The 19,280-nt window shown below is 44.3% G+C and overlaps 1 pseudogene; it reads right to left on the bottom strand.

The window, feature by feature from the left end:
• Positions 1-4,981: 4,981 nt before the first annotated feature.
• On the bottom strand, positions 4,982-10,592 carry LOC110343936 (cholinephosphotransferase 1-like; annotated as a pseudogene).
• Positions 10,593-19,280: the final 8,688 nt, after the last annotated feature.

Below are 19,280 nucleotides of genomic sequence, written 5' to 3' on the forward strand. Positions count from 1 at the left end.
GGCTAACATTCAGCCTCTGCCAGGTGACCCTGGAGAGTCATGGGACATGTGTAAGTTGTCCCACTGTGTGGTGGGGGCCAGGCTTTTGGACCCAGAAAGGACAGCCATGGGGTACAACCTTCCAGGCATTCCCAGGTGCTGAGGTACAGCTCACACTGCAGTCCATGGTTGGCCAGCTCCAAGGGAAAATGGCATGGTGGAAAATGGGTCTGATGGAGGACAGCTGCCCATGTCAGGCAGTCTGGAAGTGGAGAGAGAAGGGAAGAGCTGGGGAGGGAGATACACCCTTCCAGGTCACACCCTGGAAAGTCTCTTCTGCCTCTTCTGACCAAGCTTTCCTCCTAACACACTCAGGAGAAGCATCGCCACGATCCAGTCTTCTTCTAAAACCCTGCCTCTGGGCCTGTGGGAGTGTGGGAATTATTTTGAGCCAAACCACAGCAATTGGATACTATGCTCTGCCTTTTTCTTGCAGAATACTACTCAGTCTCCACAACAATTTATGAGGTGATAGAGGTTCACTGTATAGATAAAGAAATTGATGTCCAGCAAGGTTAGGTACATGGCTGGGCATGGTCAGTGAAGGCCCAAACTCAGAATGATAAGCCTTTCTCCTGTGAAAGTCTGAGAAGCACTGAACTGGACAAAGGCCCTTCTTCCCTCCCTCCTTCACTCTCCCGAACCAATTTCTGCTTATGTTGCTTCTTTTTTTGTATACATTAATTTTATTGGTATATTTTAGGTATACAGTATGCTGACATTCATTATTGGGAATTTGTACCTTTACATAATATATCTTGGTTCTTATTTTTTATGTTGCTTCTTTTCACCAGCTTACTTTGGTGAGGTTCAGATCTCTGCTAACCTACAAAGTTGTTAAACCGGTGAAAATATGTCATCAATGCTTCAATCAAATGCTGGCTCCTTTCAAGTAGCCTTCCCTCCCCTTTTAGCTACGGCATCCCCTTTAATACCAGTGTGTCCAGTGGCTACAGCCTGGTTTCCTCTCTGATGCCAGCACATACGAGTTCTTGACAGTGGTGGGCTTGGGGCTGAGAAGAGAACAGCTCTTAAATTCCCGAGGCACTCTCTGTTTCCTTCCTTAAACCCATGAAGTTGACCATGTCAACACTTCCTTGCAGCTTTATCTGTCCCACGTCCCAGGCCACAGCAGTATTTGTCCAAATTAGAGTCCGTTTACTTTGCAATCCACACTCAAGCTTCCCTAGACACTGAGCAGCTGTCACCTGACGTCCCCAGCCGGGCCCTTGTTTGCACCGCATGTGGTCAGCAAACAGACTGCCTTGAACAAGCCCTTGGGAGCACTGAGGCTCGGGAGCAGCAGGCATGTGGAAGGCACCATGGCTTTTCCTCAGTAGATGGCTGCCCTTGGTTTTCATGCAGAAATAAAGCACTCCCAGCAGAGTGTGCGAAACTGTCTAAGTGAAGCAGAAAAAACAATAACATACCCACTGAATGACAGTCAAGGCCCCTTCCTCTGCCAGGCCTTCCTCGTGTTCTCTGTAGGAAGTATGAGGAGACTGGCAGCCTGGCTTCATCTTTCTGCAGCTCAGCTTTCTCACCTGCAAAATAGGGATAGGTGTCTGGAGGGGTTAAATATGCTAAAAAAATAAGATACTTGGAACAAAGTCTAGTATAAAATCGACCCTCACTAAACATTAACACTGATATATGTTCCTTGACTTACGATGGGTTATGTTATGGTAAAGCTATCGTAAGTTGAAAATATTGTTAAGTCAAAAATGCATTGAAGGGCCAGGGATTTAGCTCAGTGGTTTCACCGCCTGCTGTGTAAGCACAAGGACCCAAGTTCAATCCCCAGTAACAAAAAAAAAAAAAAAAAAAAATGCATTGAATGCATCTAACCCCTCCAACTCACTGCTTAGCAGCACAGCGCAATGTCGAGCATTGGCTGTTTTCCCCCATGGCCATGGGGCTGGGAGCTGGGAACATTGTGAGAGGGGATTGGACAGCATATGGCTAGCCTGGGAGAAGATCCAGACTCAAAATCCCGAGTGTGCTTTCCACTGAAAGTCTGTTGTGTCCATGCCATCATAATGTTGAAGCATCTTAAGGTGAACCATCATAAGCAAGAACCTTCTGAATTTGTATTCCACTGGCTAAAAGCAGCAAGTTACCAGGTGGTGTTGGTGCTGGGGTGTTACGGGGGACCTTTCCAGACAGGGAACTGGCAGCATCAAATGCTTGTCAGCAACTTCACTGGGCTATGGCAGACAGCATAGCTGGCACCGGGTGATGCAGTTCCTGCTCCAGAGAGGATGAGTAACAGCACCTCTGCAGACATGGAGCTTTAATCAGCAGCACACTAAAGTAAGGCACACAGAAAGATTGTGGTCCTTTTCAGGCTCGTGGTGCTTGTGAGCTGCATCTGTAGACTCCACCTTTGCCAGACCAACCGCCACCTTCTCTGGGCTACTGAGCCTCCACACCTGCTCTGAGGAGCGCCCTACAGAGCCCCAGTTTGCCAACAAGGGCCAGGAGAGGGGGGAGATTCCAAAATATTCTCAGCGATTCTTCTTGGGAAAGGAGTGCTAGACAATGAGTAATCGACTTGTCATGCCCCATCCCCAAGCCCAGCCCTAGACACAATGGTGCCTTGCAAGTGTCATTTCCTGGCAGAGGTGAAGAGAGGGTCAGTTCCTACCTCCCATTCCTGATGGTCAGCTCTCGGCCCATACAGCAGCACATGCCCTGCCTCATGATTGACAATCGGGGCATTGTCCTTATTCTGCCCCAGACCCACACTGGTGGAGTCAACTTCGGCCATGAGCCTCCCGTTTAATTTGGTGGCTTCCGTTTGGTCGGTATTTATAGACACAGCCAGTCCCACGAGGTGTCATTATAACCCATAAGGTGCACACACACACAAATAGCGCAGCCCATCTACTTTGCTAGTTTTCTTAACGTCAGGAGTAAGCTGTTTCTTGGGCTGGGGATTTAGCTCAGTGGTTTCCTGACTTTGCTCCAGGATTTCTTTATCTAGGAACGAGCAGTAGGTGGCGCTGTGTAGCCACGAAGCCACCCCACAAGAGGGTTCTGCGATCCCTCCTGGCCTTGAGGGTGCCGGGGATTAGTATCCCCATCCCCCACCCTTCCCGCACCCGAAGTCCCTCCAAACCAGGTACCTTATGTAAACCTTAAAGGGCCTATGCACACGTTCCAACATACTTTAAACCATATTTTGATTACTTGCAATGCCTGATACAATGTAAATGCTATGTAAATAGTTGTCATAGTGTTTTGTTTACAGAATAATGACAAGGAAAAATCTGTACACGTTCAATACAATGCAATTTATTTCCCTAAATATTTTCTATCCAAGGTTGGTTGAAGCTACGGGTTTGAAACCTGCGGAAAGGGGTGGGAGACGCTGTACTGGCTTCCTCACATCTGCCGATACCTAGCAGGTTCCTCTGCTCAGGGAGAGTCAGTGCCAGGCCACCTCAGCTCCAGGAATTTGACACTACCTTCCCCTTATCTGGGTCAGAACACTTGGGTGAAAGTGCCGTGCAAGTCGCCGTCTGCCCAAAGTTAGGGCAACACAGCAATATCTTTTCTGATGGAAATAACCATAGCTACTTGTTTGGTGTTGAAGCCGCATTGACTATAATGATTTGGGTTAAATCACTATTGCCATCCACTTGTCTCTTGCATTTCCTTGATTAGCTTGAAAATTGATCTATTTCCCTCAGATAAACTTAGAACATAGAGTTTTAATTGCATACAAATCTGAGAGTGTTGCGTTAAAAACATGTCTCTCATGAGTTTGTTTTAAAACATAGACTTACTAAAGAAAAGTGTTCAAAAATAATCTTTGGCGGTCTTGATTCTGTTTTTGTTTGCTTATTTATTTTGCTTTTGTGGTGCTCCCAATCAAATTCAGGGCCTCAAGCACCGTCTATTTTTAGTTTTTACATTGGCCTAACATGGAAAAATGTTGGTATCAATGACAATAAAATTTTGATACAAACAATAAAAGAAAACCATTTTAAGAAGAAAGATCTGAACCTTCAAAAGATACTTGCAAATTTCAGATTTTGGAACATTTCAGGTTAGGGATGCTCAAACAGTAAAGTCTGTGGAAATATTAAAAAATCTGAGACACCCTGGAATCTGAAACACTTCCAGTCCCACTTTTCCTTAAGGGATGCTCAAGATGTATTCATTTTGAAAACTGCTAATGAGTTTGGGCAGCCCTGGCCGCCCTATCACTTCTGCCCACCAGGGGGCTCCACTTTGTCCTGCTTGGAGTCTTTTATCCCCACTTCCCTCGCTGGAACCTGTAAATTCCCTCCACTCTCCCCCCATTGCCTTCTCCATAAAACTCTCTCTTGGCCTTTTCCCTCATCTAATGTATGATCTGGCATTAAGCCTTTGTGGATCAACAGACTTTTTAGTCTTCCCATCTACCCCACTGTGTTGAAATCTCCCGTGGCTGTCAGCCCTGCTGACCGGCATAATGGAGCGAATCCCACACTTTTACTAAATATTTTAAATCCAAGCTCAGCTGGGTCCTGCAAAGATATGTGATTCAGTTGCAGGAAGCAATACACTGAGAACCCACTGCTGATGGATTTGGATAATTTAAGACTCACATGAGAGGACTTACCCATCAGCTTGATAGAACCTTTATTTTTTGCATTTGCTTTTATTTTATAGCTCTTTTCCCTTTATTTTGACACAAAAGAGCACTTGGCAATAAGTCATGCATCTCTTTAAAATTTCAAATCTGTCATTTTTTTGTTGTATATGCAGTATTTTACATCTTATATTTATCATATATATTAATTTATTGAATTATTTCTTTTTTAATATAAGCACAGAAAGATTTTACTTGCTGACATATATGTAACAGTTAACTAAGAATTAAACAAATGTTTACTATCCCTTCTTTCACAAAACAGCAGCAGCAAGAGATGACAAGTGTTCACAAGTCTCTTTAATCCATGTTACTCTGGTAACTCTTTGGAGAAAGATCTTAAACCTTATTATCTGATAGCACTCTAGCCTCCCACAGAGGGGGCATCTTTCATTCATAGGCTCCTCTAACTGCTTCTCCTCTCTTCCTTGGGCTATTAGCTAATATGCTTGTGACCTGTTCAGGTGCTTGGTGACAGGAAATCTTAAAGATACATAGATGAAGGTGCCTTGAGATTTGCAGACACCAAGCCCTGAAGTACATCATCATGACAAATGAATGACTATTGCTACCCACAGAACAACATATTCATCTACAAAATTGTTAAAGTACTGGTCTAAAAACAAAAGACCTGGTCCAATGAAGAGGGTGTCTTGAAGATACAGCTCACTTTTGTTCATGTGAGCTGTCACTAGTTTTTGTGCAACTTTAGCAAAGGCACACACAAACATTAGGGTATAAGACAAGATGCTTCTCAAATACATTCATGGCTAACTTGTTTTAGATCATTATTGCCAGTATAATAATCAGTCCTATGTCCTGGGGGAGTCCAGGTGACACAACATTGGTGTCTGTATAGTCCCACACTGTTGCTTGTCTGAATACAGACAAGGTGAAGATGATCACTAAGGCCACCTGGGTCTCAGTTTTGTCCACTTTTCAAAATCATAACATGCCTGAAATGTAAGTTTGCCAATGAATGCAATAGAACGTGAACATCCCAATGAAAGAGAGGAAAAGCAGCCAGATGGGGTTCGTTCCTAAGTACATGGTGATGGAGGCTCCCATGGCCTTCAGCACCAAGAGTCTTACTAATGGTCAAAAAGCTCCCCCAAAGAGCAGCAGGAGTTTGTTCTTCTGGCCTGTTTCCTGTCAGTGGCATCCAGGGTCTGGTAGATGAAGAGCCCTAGAGTGCAGGAGAGGGTCACCAAGGACAGTGCCTAGAAATCAGGGCAGAGCACAGACTGCTGTAGGACAGTTGCTCTCTTTTTCTTTTGGTGGTACTGGTGACTGAACCAAGGGATGTCACACTGAGCAGTATCCGTAACTCACTCTTTCTTTCTTTCTTTCTTTCTTTCTTTCTTTCTTTCTTTCTTTCTTTCTTTCTTTCTTTCTTTCCTTCCTTCCTTCCTTCCTTCCTTCCTTCCTTCCTTCCTTGACTAGGGATTGAACCTAGGGGTCTGCACAGGCTAGGCAAGGACTCTACCACTGAGCAATACCTCCAGCCCTTTATAATTTAGAGACAGGGTCTCACTGAGTTGCTGAGGCTGGCAACAAACTTGAAATCCTCCTGCATCAGCCTGCTGAATAGATAGGATTACAGATGTGTGTCACAGTGCACTAACTCTATAAGTTATATATTATTTACCTCATTTTCAGATAAGGAAATTAAGTTTTATATAAATAAGTGACATTGAAACTCATAAGCCATAGAAATGAATATTTAGATGAGAAAAGAAATCACAAAAGTTATAAAATTTTAAACATTAGCAAAAATAAATATCTCAAAATCCAATAAAATAGCATATATAAATTTATTAACTATCTAATATAGCTATCTTTTTTCTACATTAAAAATTATGATAGACTATACATAACATAAAATTTACCATTTGAACCATTTTTAAATGCACAATTCTGTGGTATTAAATACATTAACATTGGTGCATAACCAACACTGCCATCCATTCTAGAAAATTTTTCATCATCTCAAATTGAAACTGTTTCAATTAAAACAATAACTCCCCATTGTTTGTCTCTGTGAATCTGACCAGTCTAAGAACCTCATATAAGCCGAACCAGATAGCATTTGTCATTTTGTAACTTATTCCACTAACTATAATGTCTTCCGTGTTTATTTGCGTTGTAGTATGTGCCAGACTTTTCTTCCTTCTTAAGACGAACAGTCCCTTGTCTGAGATTTATGTTGTCACTCATTTATGGATAGTTGGGCTGCTTCTAATTCTTGGCTCTTGCAAACAGTGCTGCTACAAACATGGCTGCACAATTCTCTTGAGATAATTATTTTGCCTCGGTCTTGTTGGGAACCAACTTCCCAACTGAAAATTTTCCATCCCTAGTGACTAGAATACTGTCCTGTCTTGTGCTGTACTGCTGGAAATATTATATACTGCAGTAGGCAGCAAACACATTTCCGGAAGTCCCTCTTGTACAAGAACAGGTGGCGATAACTTAGCTGTGAACAGAAGTAAAGGCAAGACACACAGATACCCAGATGAAACATATCCCTATTAACTTCCCCTTGGCAGGATCCCCAAAACACCTGTGTTCATTGCAACACCATCCAACACTAGCAGCAACGTGCGTGGCCTTTTTCTGACTGATCTGTGGGAGTTCTTTATATGTAGCGGATACAAGTCTCTATCTGTTGTACTACAAATACTGCCTTGAACTCTGTACCCTGCCTACCCTTGCTCTTCCATTCTGTTCTTGACAAATAGAAGTCATTATATTTGTGTGTGTGTGGTGCTGGAACGCATGGCCTTGCAGATGCTAGGCAAGCACTCTGCTACTGAGTTATACTCCCAGCTCTTTTTATTTTTTATTTTGAGACAGTGTCTCAATAAGTTTCTCAGGCTGGCCTCAAACTGGCAATCCTCCCACCTCAGGCTTACCGGTAGCTGGGATTACAGACACACACTCCACACTCGGCAAGCAGAAGTTCTTAATGTTAACATAATTCAATGTATCTATTTTCATTATGGTTAGTCATTTTGGCCTCCTATTTAAGAAAAGTTTTCTATGCTTCATAGGAAGGTATTTTCCTATAGTCTCCTAGAAACTTTACTGGGTTTTTTTTTCATATTTACACCATGAATCAATTTACAACTGACTTTTGTTGTGTGGTATAAGAAGATTTCTCTGAGATTTCTTCTTTTCTTTTTTTGGTACTGGGGATTGAACTTGGGTCCTTGTGCTTGTGAAGCAGGCGGTGAAACCACTGAGCTAAATCCCTGGCAGATTTCTTCTTTTTTAATATGGAAAACAAATAGCTTTAGTGCTGACTATAGAAACCCTCCTTTTCCGTTTCCCTTATGCCAGAAGCAGTTTTCTAAAATCAATCTATTATGTGGAGTTTATTTCTGAACTGCTTATTTATTCCATTTACTTTTTCTGTTTTTTCGTAAAGACCTCATCATCCTAATTATTGCATGTTTATAATAAACCTTAGTATCTGGTGGCATAGAAACTCCAGTTTTGTTCTTGAGTAATATCCTACTGTCCCAGGGCCTTTGTATTTCCATGTAGAGCATTGTCAATTTGTAAAACATAAATTTTTGGCATTTTATTTGGATTATATTGAATCTGTAGTTCAGTTTGAAAGTAAGTCATTTCACTTTTTAAAGTTCCGCATTCTTCTGAAAAAATAAGACAAAAATACTCCTTAGCATTTACTAGCATTACATGAGACAAAAGGGCACTTGTAAACTGAAATTTAAAAACATTACAGAAACACTAGATTGTTAGGATGAGTTGCAGGGAGACAGGTGTGAGGACAGAGGCACTGTGCCCGTGATGGTTTCCCCAGGCTGGAGCGGTGTCTCTGGAATTCCCAGTGGCTGGTGGCTCAGCTGCGTGGCTGGGCTGGGTGGAGGTCAGGCCGGCTTCTAACTCCAGGCCCAGCATTCAGGGAGGTGGGAAGAAGGGTTTCCTGCACCCATGTTTCTGTCACGCATGGCTGGATACAAGGAGTCATGGTGTTCCCTCTGGCGACTGTGTCATGCCTTTGGCCTCACAGACTGGAAACTGAGGAGAAAATCATGTTCTGATTTATTTTTAGACATGGCCACTGTGTGTCAGGTTCTGATCTGCACTGATCTGTTTTCCTACTTGTTCCGTGTGGGGTGGTGACATGGAGAGATGACCAGACACTGCCAGTAGGGAACCAGCACTGAAGTAGCTCCTGTGACTCCTGCTCACTGTCTCTTCCTTCCTTGCTCTGCTCCCTGGAGCTGGTTCTATGGTGAGCTAAGGACATTTGTATACAATTGTGTGACCAGGACATGAGTGAGACAATCTTCTTTCTCTCCACATTAACCTGCCTGGAAAACACAGGGTCTGACACTCTCCACACTCCCAAACCTCTGCCTGGTCCTTTCTTTCAAAGGCTTTCACTATAGTCGCTGTGCAAACACCTCTGCCACAGAATCATCCCCAGGGGGAAACTCCCTTTTTCTGGTCATTCTTTCTCCCTTCCCGGGTCTACAGGGAGCTGTGAGTAGAGTCCCCAAGGAGACTTCATGGCCACGGCCAGTGTCTCACAGAGCTGGCGATGTTATCCAGAGCAGACACAGTCTACACTACTGAGTGGTGAGCTAGCCCCAACAAACCCTGGAGAATTCTGTTCTCAAGCCCCTCAGGGTGCCTCAGGGCCTCTGACCCTTCCCGCACTTCTAGAGAAAGTCAAGAGTGAGAAGTAGTACTGGCAAAGGAAAGCAGCAGGATGCCAGCTTGGAGACTAGGGAGCAGCCTTGGGGTCTGCAGCAGAATTGGGGTTTCCCTCCATCAGGCAGGGTCCGCCAGTGGGCAGAAGCAAGATGGCAGGTGAGGAGTCTGGAATGGCTGTCCTGTGGGCAATAGCTGGGCGTAATGTGGGCTTGCTAGGATGACTGAAGGCACAGAATAGGACTGAGGTGTCCTGCTTTAAAACCAGTGTGGCAGGGCTGGCCCCTCTGAGGAGAATAGCAGAGACACTGAGCAGGTGAACCCCCTGAGGACATTCCCAGCCTCCTTTGCTCAAGGTGGTGGGACACGGTGAAACCTGACCTGAGGGTCATTCAGATTCCTACCATCTTCTTCCTCTATGTCCTGTCAGAACAGCCAACCTATAGCTGAGGGGAACCAGATGTTTGAGGCGGAAGCGCCCCCCCCAACAGTTTCTCTTAAAAGGCCTGGGTACCTGGCTGGAGGGGGTGGGGGAAATTGGGGGGTGGGGAGGGGATGGGGAGGCAGGAAGAGAGTGGGAGAAAATTAGACAAAGAAAGACCACCATAAAACCAGCAGCAGGTCTGTAATCACCAGAGCCCTTTGTTTAGAGGGATTTAAACAAGTTGCCATCCTTCCCAAGGCGCCATAAACCCCAGGGAAAATAAAAGTGTTTACAGCAAGGAGACCCAGGTGCTTTGGGCGATGTGGTTAGCCAGGATCTGTGGGGAGGGGTGGCCCGAGTGGGCCTGGCCCGCCCTGAGAATGGTTCCTCGGAGAGCTGGGTGGGGGCCTAACATCACAGATGCGAATTCAGCGCCCTCCCCCACTCACTCCAGTGAGGGGGTGGCAGGAGGGCAGAGTGCCAGGGCTTTCTAGGGAGCCTTTGCCGGGGGCGGGGGGGCGGGAGATTTTACCATCAGTTCTCTATTCTACAAATTCCTTTAGAATGAACTTAAAGGAAATACACTAATAGGAGGGTTGAAAACAGTCCCCCCTGCCCCGCCCCTGTGCCAAGAAATACCTCTTAGGTCCTGCTTATTGGGCTGGGGAGGTGTGAGAGGGATATTTTCCCCTAAGGGACAGCATTCTTCAGGAGAGCCTCACACGGCTGTGGGTGCTGAGGGGAAGGCAGCTGCAGGGTGGTGGTGACACTGGAGGCAATGGACCTCAGCCTGGGCACCATCCTCCCAGTTTCCATCATCTTCTTCCCCAGCTCTGCTTACCAGTGCTGAAGACACAAGCATCCTGTAGTTATAGTTTGGTTCAGTAAATTTGATGCACAGATATTTTAGGGCAGGCAACCCGGGCAGGGGGCTACAGAGATACAGGACTCAGTCCCTCCTCCAAAGCAGGGCAATTTGGGGATGGCTGTCAACAATATTTCAGAATATGTACGTGCATTATTCTCACATTTTAAAAATGATTAATGTGGGGGCCGGGGATTTAGCTCAGTGGTTTCGCCACCTGCTGCACAAGCACAAGGACCTGAGTTCAATCCCCGGTACCCCCCCAAAAAATGATTAATGTCCCCCAAGAAGATATATGTCCATGTAATGTAACACCTTTGGGAAGGACAATACCAAATAAAACTTGCTGTTTGTATACTGTGCTAATGTCACCATGACACAGTTTCTCATTTGTGATCCATAAGAAAGGTTGCCAAACCTTTTTTTTTAATCACAGTAAGATCATATCCTAATGAGGAAAATGAGTAATCAGAGATACCTGGAAAATATACTGCATCTCTTTTGCTCTTAAAAAAACCTTCGTGTGGCTCTTGAGCTTTTGTTAAAGTGGGACCTCTTAAACACAAAGTGCAGTTGGAAAAGTCCTTTCTGGATATCCCCGTATGGGACTCTATTTTTTTTTTGGTTCCGGGGATCGAACTCGAGTCCTTGCGCTTGTGCAGCAGGCGGTGAAACCACTGAGCTAAATCCCCAGCACCTGCATGGGACTCTTGACTGCATCTTGTCAGCTAAAATGGTGAGCTTCGCTCTGTAATGCCCAGGATGTTTCTTCAGCAAGAGAACAGTCAGAAAACAAGCAGGGATGCCCATTCCATCTTTTAAATGCCATATTCTATAATTTGATTTCAAACATATTCTGACCCAAGCTCAGCCACTCTGGTGACCTTAGGACTGTATTATTCCTAAGATTGGCTACTTATAATCCCTGAGTTCCCACTTAGCCAATAACTACAAAAAAGAATCTCTAACAAAGTGGCCCTATCAGTGACAGTGGCAGGAATGACATTCTATCCAGTTTTAGGAAGCCTTTCTCCCACCTCAAGCATTTGGTAGCATACAGCATTTGTGGGGTCCTGGCATAAGAAGCACTGGCCTCTGGTCTCTGCCAGGGCCTGATAGCTGTCCTCTCCCAATGGTCCCTGGGAAGATGCCACCCTGGATACCAGCCCTTCCCAGGCACCTCCCACTCCAAAGGGCTTCCCTTCTGATGCCAGTGCCTTGCTCCCCACACTGGCATAGTTCCTGCCAGTCTTCCCATCACAACTGTGAGGCGAGAGCATTTGTCCTTCCGCTACAGCACTGAGCCATGGCACCAGGTGGCTCTAGATAAAGGCTCGTGGAGAAGGACACAGCCATCGATGGAGACTGCCAGAGGTCAGCTCACCCAGCTCAAGGGATCTTAAGGAAGCGTGGAGATCATGCCCCTTGGACTGAAACACCAGTGCTCCGTGAGAGGACGCCACGGTGAAGGGGAAGTGTGTGAGCTTTGCAATGAAACCCAGCATGTGCTTGGCGGGGGCTGTGCCAGGGCCTTGAGAAATCACCTGCCAAATGGGGGGTACATTCAGTCCTTTTCATTATGTCACATGGATTAATTTCAGAGAGTTTTGTTTTTGTTTTGCAGTGCTAGGGATAGAGTTGAGGCCTTGTACACGCCAGGCAAGTGCTCTACCACCGGCCCCATCCCCAGCTTCAATTTCAGGTTAACGGCACAGAGGGGAATGCAGTGTGTATGTGAGTAGTAAGCATAAGACATTATCTTCAAAGACAGAGAAAGTTTGGGCCCGGGATGTAGCTCAGTGGCGCCACACCTGCCTCACAAGCGCAAGGTCCTGAGTTCAATCCCTGGTTCAAAACCAAAACCAAAAAAAGAAAAAAAACAAAGAAACTTTGCCTGGGTCCTTCTGGAATCGGACCCTTCCTACACCTACAGAGCCTGCATCACTCAGCTCCCTGGGAACTGAGTCAGCAGAGCCAGCCCAGCCCCTCAGGTCAGTGCACTTTAAACATCACGGACACACACCCGGGCTTGATCAGACATGTAACAGGATTGCGTCAAGTGCTATAATAAGCAGAGAACTACAGTGGGGATTTGGAGAGCTAGAGGTCTGGAAGGCCAGGCAAGGTGCAGGAACACTGTGAGGGGAGGAAGGGCTGGGTGGGTAAGACGAGATTGGGTGCTCTAAGAGCTCTGTGCCCTGGATGTGGACAATGGGAGCCAGCCTGGGAAGAGCCCTGCTGGGGAAGAAGAAGACCACTCACAGCAAGACTGGGAAGTGGGGAATGGGGTTTGGACAGCATAGTGAAAGCCCTAAACCAGTCATAGGAGGAGCAGAAGATTAGGAGTACCAATTGTGGAACACGCAGAGGGGTCATGTCCCGGCACAGCCACTTTCTAGCTGTGTGATCTGGGGATGTCACATGACCTCCCATGCCTTGTCCCTAAGCCACAGTTTGGTGGTGTTTGTTGCAGTGAGGGCTCAGCAGTCTGCAGGTTAGCTGTGCCTCATAGTTCTGGAAGCAGGTGGGGGAACAGTAGCACTGCGGGGGGGGACCTGGGGAGCTTGAAGGAGGCTGGGTATGTTTACAGGCTTCTTTTTTCATTTTGCTGAAACTTTGCACCATGATTGGCTGGGTCCATATTAGGTTCTAAGTCATGTGGAGCTGGTTAGCTGTCTTCTCTACTGGTTGCACCAGGATGAGCGCCTCTAAGGAGCTGGGGGAGAGTGTGAAGACAGAGGAGCACTGGGCACCATTTCCCACTTATTTTGTGCCCCTTCCAGCCTGACTTGCTCCCTGCTGGTCATATGGCCACATGGGAGACAAGGGAGGCCACAGAAGGACAGGGTCTGGGGCACCCAGAGCCATGGTCTGGCACTTACATTCTTTGAAGCACTTCAGAGCAACTCTGCTGTCTGCTTTCCTGGAGATTTGTAATGTGCACATTCTAGTTTCCTCCTAAGGGAAAGTGAGGAAAGAAAAAGGATAGAAAGGAAAGGAGCCTGTGTGCACTGGGCTCATTGGAGATAGAGCTACAGTCTCCTGAGAAGAATTCGCAGATGCTAGAGCTGAGACGGGACCTTCGTTAAATCCTGTGCGGACTTGTGGGCAGAAGAGTCACGTTTGTGTCTCTCCATTTTGAGTCGTCAGTAAAGTCTTCAAAGGAGAAACAAAATCACAGCGAGAAAAAGGCAGAGTTGCAGAGAGAGGCTACATAGGTGCCAGAGTTCAAACAGAACCCTTCCTGCACACAGGCCTGAGGTCCAGGAGGGACATTCCTGGGGGCGCCTCTGAAGCAGGGGTGTGAGTGTGTGTGTGTGTGTGTGTGTGTGTTGGGGGGTGGACAAATAAAGGGAAAAGGGGGGATGGGAGGGGAGGAGGGAGGGAAGAAAGCAGAGAGAGAGATGAAAGAGGGAGAGAAGAGGAAGAGGGAAGCGGAGAAGAGAGGATGGGAAAGGGAAGGAGAAACGGGGAGGAGAAGAGTTAGAGGGAGGAGGGTGGGGAGCAGAGAGAGAAAGAAAGTGCAGTTTCTAGCAGGTAAAAGCAAAACTCGGAGCTTTTGGGTTCATCTTTATTCTTCAGGCAGGTTTTGTTGTTGTTTTTTTTGGTTCCGGGGATCAAACTCAGGTCCTTGAGCTTGAGCAGCAGGTGACGAAACCACTGAGCTAAATCCCTGGCCCCTAGGCAGGTTTGACCTATCTGCCGGACCTATAATCTGCTTCGGTATCTAAATGAGTCTTCTCAGCAGCAGAGTTGAGATTGCTATCCAGTTACTTAGAGATCTGTTATCTCCTCTGGGAAGATGCTCTCCCTTCCTGCCTTCCCATTCTCCACACCCCCAACACCTCACACTGCCTGGTCAGCCCTTGATTCAACATGCATGTATCTGCATATGGTTCCCACTGTGCTAAGCCCTAGGCGTGGTCCTGGGGACCCAGAGAACCTCCTGTTTCCACTCCAAGAAGAAGTGCTGGGACCATCCTGACATTCCCTCCAAACTCCACTTCCACAGAGCTCTTACCACTGTCCACCTTGCTGGAGTCCTGAGAGACTAGAACAGTCTTAAGCAATACTCTAATAGTGTACTGAGACCCATGGACCCATTCCCACCTTCCGCAGCTTTCAGCTCAGGGACTAAGTTTGTTTCATCATCTCTTATATCCACCTTGCTCCCACCCAGATTATTTTGAAGCGAATCCCAGATACCTTATCATTGTAAATATTTCAGCAATATTCCTAAATGACAAAGGTTCTAAATAAATAGGACCACAGTATTATCTCTTCTAAAAACTGAACAATAATTCTTCAGTATGCTTCAAATATCCAAGCCATGTTCATATTTCTCTGATCACCTCTTAATTTTTAAAATTTTCTTGTTTGAATTAGCAGCCCCATTAGGTCTATACAGTGGATTGGTCTTGAGTATCTTTTCATCTATAAGTTCTTCCCAACTCTTTTTGGAAATGGAGTTATTTCTCTTTTAGTTTCCTAAAAGCTGAGTTTTACTGATGGAATTCTTAGGGTATCTTCTCGCAATGTCTCCTGTCTCTTGTATTTTCAGATCCAGAGCTTGACTAGGTAGGTGCTTGTGTGGGCACACAAGAGATTGCTTCCTATTTCACTTTCATTGCTTATTGCCTGTCTTTCTCTGTGTATAGTTTCTTGACACTGAGGTCATTGTCTAGGTCTATTAATTTTGGGGGGATTGCCAAAGGGTGATAATCTGAATCTTTAATTCCTTCTCCATCTATTCCCTGGGATGCTATAAAACAAAACTTTCCTTATCAATTCTGGTTTCCCTGAGGTCAAGACCACATAGAAAATGAGGGACATGTTCTTTATTCTCTCCCTTGATATGCCGGTTTAAAAATGAATAGATTCAGATCCTTAACATCATCCAGAGACACCGGATGAGCTGTTACTGCTGTGGAAGTACTGGGATTACTGTGGACTCGGGACTCAAACATATGTGATCTGGTTTAATCCGTTGTAGTTTTCATCTTTAATAAAAATGTCTAACTTGTCCTTTCTTTGGCCAATGAAACAGGCTTCCTGCTATGAGAAATATAGTACATTTTCTGTCCTAGACTGGCAATGGACCATTTCTCCAAAGATTTCTGGTGAAATTTTTAGTGAGGAGATGCTAAATGATAATCTGAGTCCTCGGAGTGTTATTTACTCTATGAGGTTCCCCTTCCATCCAGTTTTTAAGCAATTAAAAAAAAATCTTACAATTTTGTAAAACATTTTCTAGCTTCAAAATAAACCCTGTAGAGCTTGGCTCAGAGCTGGCAGTGTGGCTCAGTGGGAGAGCACTTGAGCACTTGTCTGTTACGGTGAGGCCCTGGGTTTGATGCTCAGCAAACACACACACACACACACACACACACGTGCGCGTGTTCAAAAACTTGATATTTGGAAAAAAATCCACCTTTAATATTTGTATCCCTCAGCTCATTTTCTCCCTCCTTCTAGTAGTAAGCATTTTAAAAATGATTTGTGGGCCAGGGATTTAGCTCAGTAGTGCTGTGCCTGCCTCACAAGCACAACAACCTGAGTTCAATCCCTGGTACCAGAAAAAAAAATATGACTTGTTCTTCCATTTTAAATGCTTATAGATACCTTATGAGAGCTTGATTGAGATATAATTTTCTTACCATAAAATTTATGCTTTTAGAGTGTCCCCTTGTTTTCTTAAGTAAGCAGTGGCATCTAGTAAACCCTTTTCTCCACTTGCTCTTGCAGTAACAGTCCATTCTAGAGAGCCCTCCTTATTAGTGCAGAGAAACCCTCCACGTTCATTTGCACAGCTGTGCTGCATGACAGCTCTTTTATTCAACCAGTCCCCTACTGATGAGCATTTGGATCATTTTAACATTTTTACTATTACATGCAATGCATATATTTTTCATCTTTTGGCCAGTGTACCTTCAGGATAGATCTATATAGAAGGGAAATTACAGAGTCTAAGGGTAAACACATATATGATTTTTCTAGACACTGCCTGATTCCCCTCCCGTCATAACTCCATGAAAAGTCCGATTGCTCACAGCCCTACCTGCATTGGAGGTTCTCAGAGTATTGGATTTTTACTCAGTGTTCCAAACAGAAAGCATCTCGGTGTGATTTTGCTTTGGGTTTCTCTCCATATGAATGGGGTTGGGAAGCTTCTAACAGAATTAAGAGCTAATTGCTGTTCATTTCCTGTGAGCATTGTTCTAATTTCTCACCTGTTTCCCCAAAGGTAGTAAAACCTTCTATGATATGAGTGAAAACATTTTCCCTTAATCGTCTTTTGTCTTCTTACACTTTAATGCCATGTAAAAAGTATCTTGCTGTTGTTTTATATAAGCAGATATATCAATCCCTTATCACTTCTGGTTTTGAAACATGGGGAGTGTCCCCATTTCTGGCTAATAGACTTGAGATGTCTTCTTTACACTTTACTAAGTTCACCCATGCAATTGGGACATTCATGGATTTTTTTTTTTTTCTTTTGGTACCGGGGATCAAACTTGAGACCTTACGCTTTTGAGGCAGGTGCCGGAACCACTGAGCTAAATCCCCAGCCCCATTCATGAATTTTTATTCCACTCTTCTGTCTGGTCTGTTCTTGAGCCAGTATTAAACTGCTTTAATTCTAGAAGCTTTATAATACCTTCTAATATGTGGTAAGACTATTCCTTCTCCCTGTTGTGTTCTTTTCTCTTGGTTGTGTAAAAATCTCTATACTAGGGCCAGGGATGTAGCCCAGTGGGGCCACTGCCTGTCTCACAAGCACAAGGTCCTGAGTTTGATCCCCGGTACCAAAAAAAAAATCTCTACACTAAATATTTTCAGAAGGATTTGCCCTATTGCAATATATGGATCTTGGATTTCATTTGGAGCTTCATTCAAACGAACAAAAACAAGAATTATTTTTAAAAAGGGTTTTATCAAAGTCAGTCCATACTGACCGTGTATTTGATGGAATTAAGGATGCATCATTTTGTGTGTTCTATAAGACATACAGTGAAGCGGTCACAGACTAAATCATGATTTACATTGGCTTCCAAATAATCCCGGGGGTGGGGAGCTGAGGAGGAAGATATTGATAACACAGGATTGGGCCTAAATGGACCATTATTGAAGCTGTAAGTGGGCACCTGAGACTCATGTCATCATTCTACTTATTTTGAATATGTTTAAAATTTCCCGTAATAAAACATTTAAACAAGAGGAAAGGGATTCAAGTTCTTAAGATCTTCAAATATGGATCAACATAAGGCTTTTCCTATCAGATTGAGCAAGGAGGGGATGCTTTGCATACCATTGGTAGTCAGAAAGGGTGGAGCAGAAAGAATAATACTTGTAGTGGCTCTGAGCACTAACTTGGCTTGGGCCCAGAGGAATCTGCAGATAATTTTCTCCATTAAACATTTACCTGGAACTGAGCTATATCGTTTCATAGGATTTAAGGTCCAATATAGGTGTGCTCAGATTTATAAGCCAGGTAAGTTCCTAAAAAACTGGGTTTAAATTTTTTATACTATAACTGTTAACCTAGCACCTTGCTTAGTGTTTGCTTCTGTTAATTCCTGAAATTTCTCAAGTGTTTCAAAGGACTAAATAATTAAGATATCACAAATGGCATTTTTATGGAGTTTCTTTTCTATTTAAGCAATGTGGGTTTTTTGTTTTTGTTTTTGTTCTAGAAATAAGTATTATAGGTTGTAGAGAACAGATCTCTTACTTTGCCCTTTCCATACTGTAGCACTTAGGTGAATTTTGTTCAATGTTTAAAACTTACACTCCATCCTGCAGCTTGATACCCTCTATTGATTTCACAGTTCGGGGACTGGGAGGTTGAAGTCTTTGCTTATCAGAAGTTAGCACTTCCCCAGGCCTTTTAAAAATGTAAGAGATTGTGTCTCCCCCTATCCAAGTACTAACCAGGCCCGAGCCATAAGAGATTGTGTGTGTGTGTGGGGGGGGGAATACAGATGGAACTGGGTAGCTGGGATTAGGGAAGAAGGGAAACAAATACATACCCTTTGATTTCTTTTAAATTCAACACAGGGCCAATGTATTCCCTGTTAAATATTAATGGATAACAGTAATTTTGAAAAAAAAAAAAACCCTCTGTATTGACTGAAGGCAAAAATATAGATGTTATGACCCAGAAATCCAGTTCTTGAGATAGACTTCATGGAAATGTGTGCTCATGTACATCTGAACCCAAGTACAAAAGCATGTTAACAAGATTGTTCACAACAGCCAAATAGTGGAAACTATGCAAATGTTCATTAGCAGCTACATGGATCCATCCATTGTTGAATATTGATGTCTTGGCTAATCACACAGCAATTAAGATGAGTAAACCATGGGTACAACCAGTAACACAAATGAGTATTACAAAAGCAATGTTGGTGAAAAAAGCAAAAGAATACATACATATATATTATTTAGAAACTGTGTTGCTGAAGGATGTATACAGAGATGTTAAAATAAAGCTACAGTAGTCACAGGGGAAAATAGGAATTATTGACTGCTTTAGTTAGCTGTGATGGACATTATCATCACGGGACAGGATAGTGGCTGTGGTGGCGTGGGGGACTGAATGGAAATGGAAAACAAAAACATCT

This window comes from Heterocephalus glaber, unplaced genomic scaffold (genome assembly GCF_053883595.1).
Source record: "Heterocephalus glaber isolate CG9 unplaced genomic scaffold, H.glaber_assembly_v1.0 deba00001719, whole genome shotgun sequence".
Taxonomy (NCBI): Eukaryota; Metazoa; Chordata; class Mammalia; order Rodentia; family Bathyergidae; genus Heterocephalus; species Heterocephalus glaber.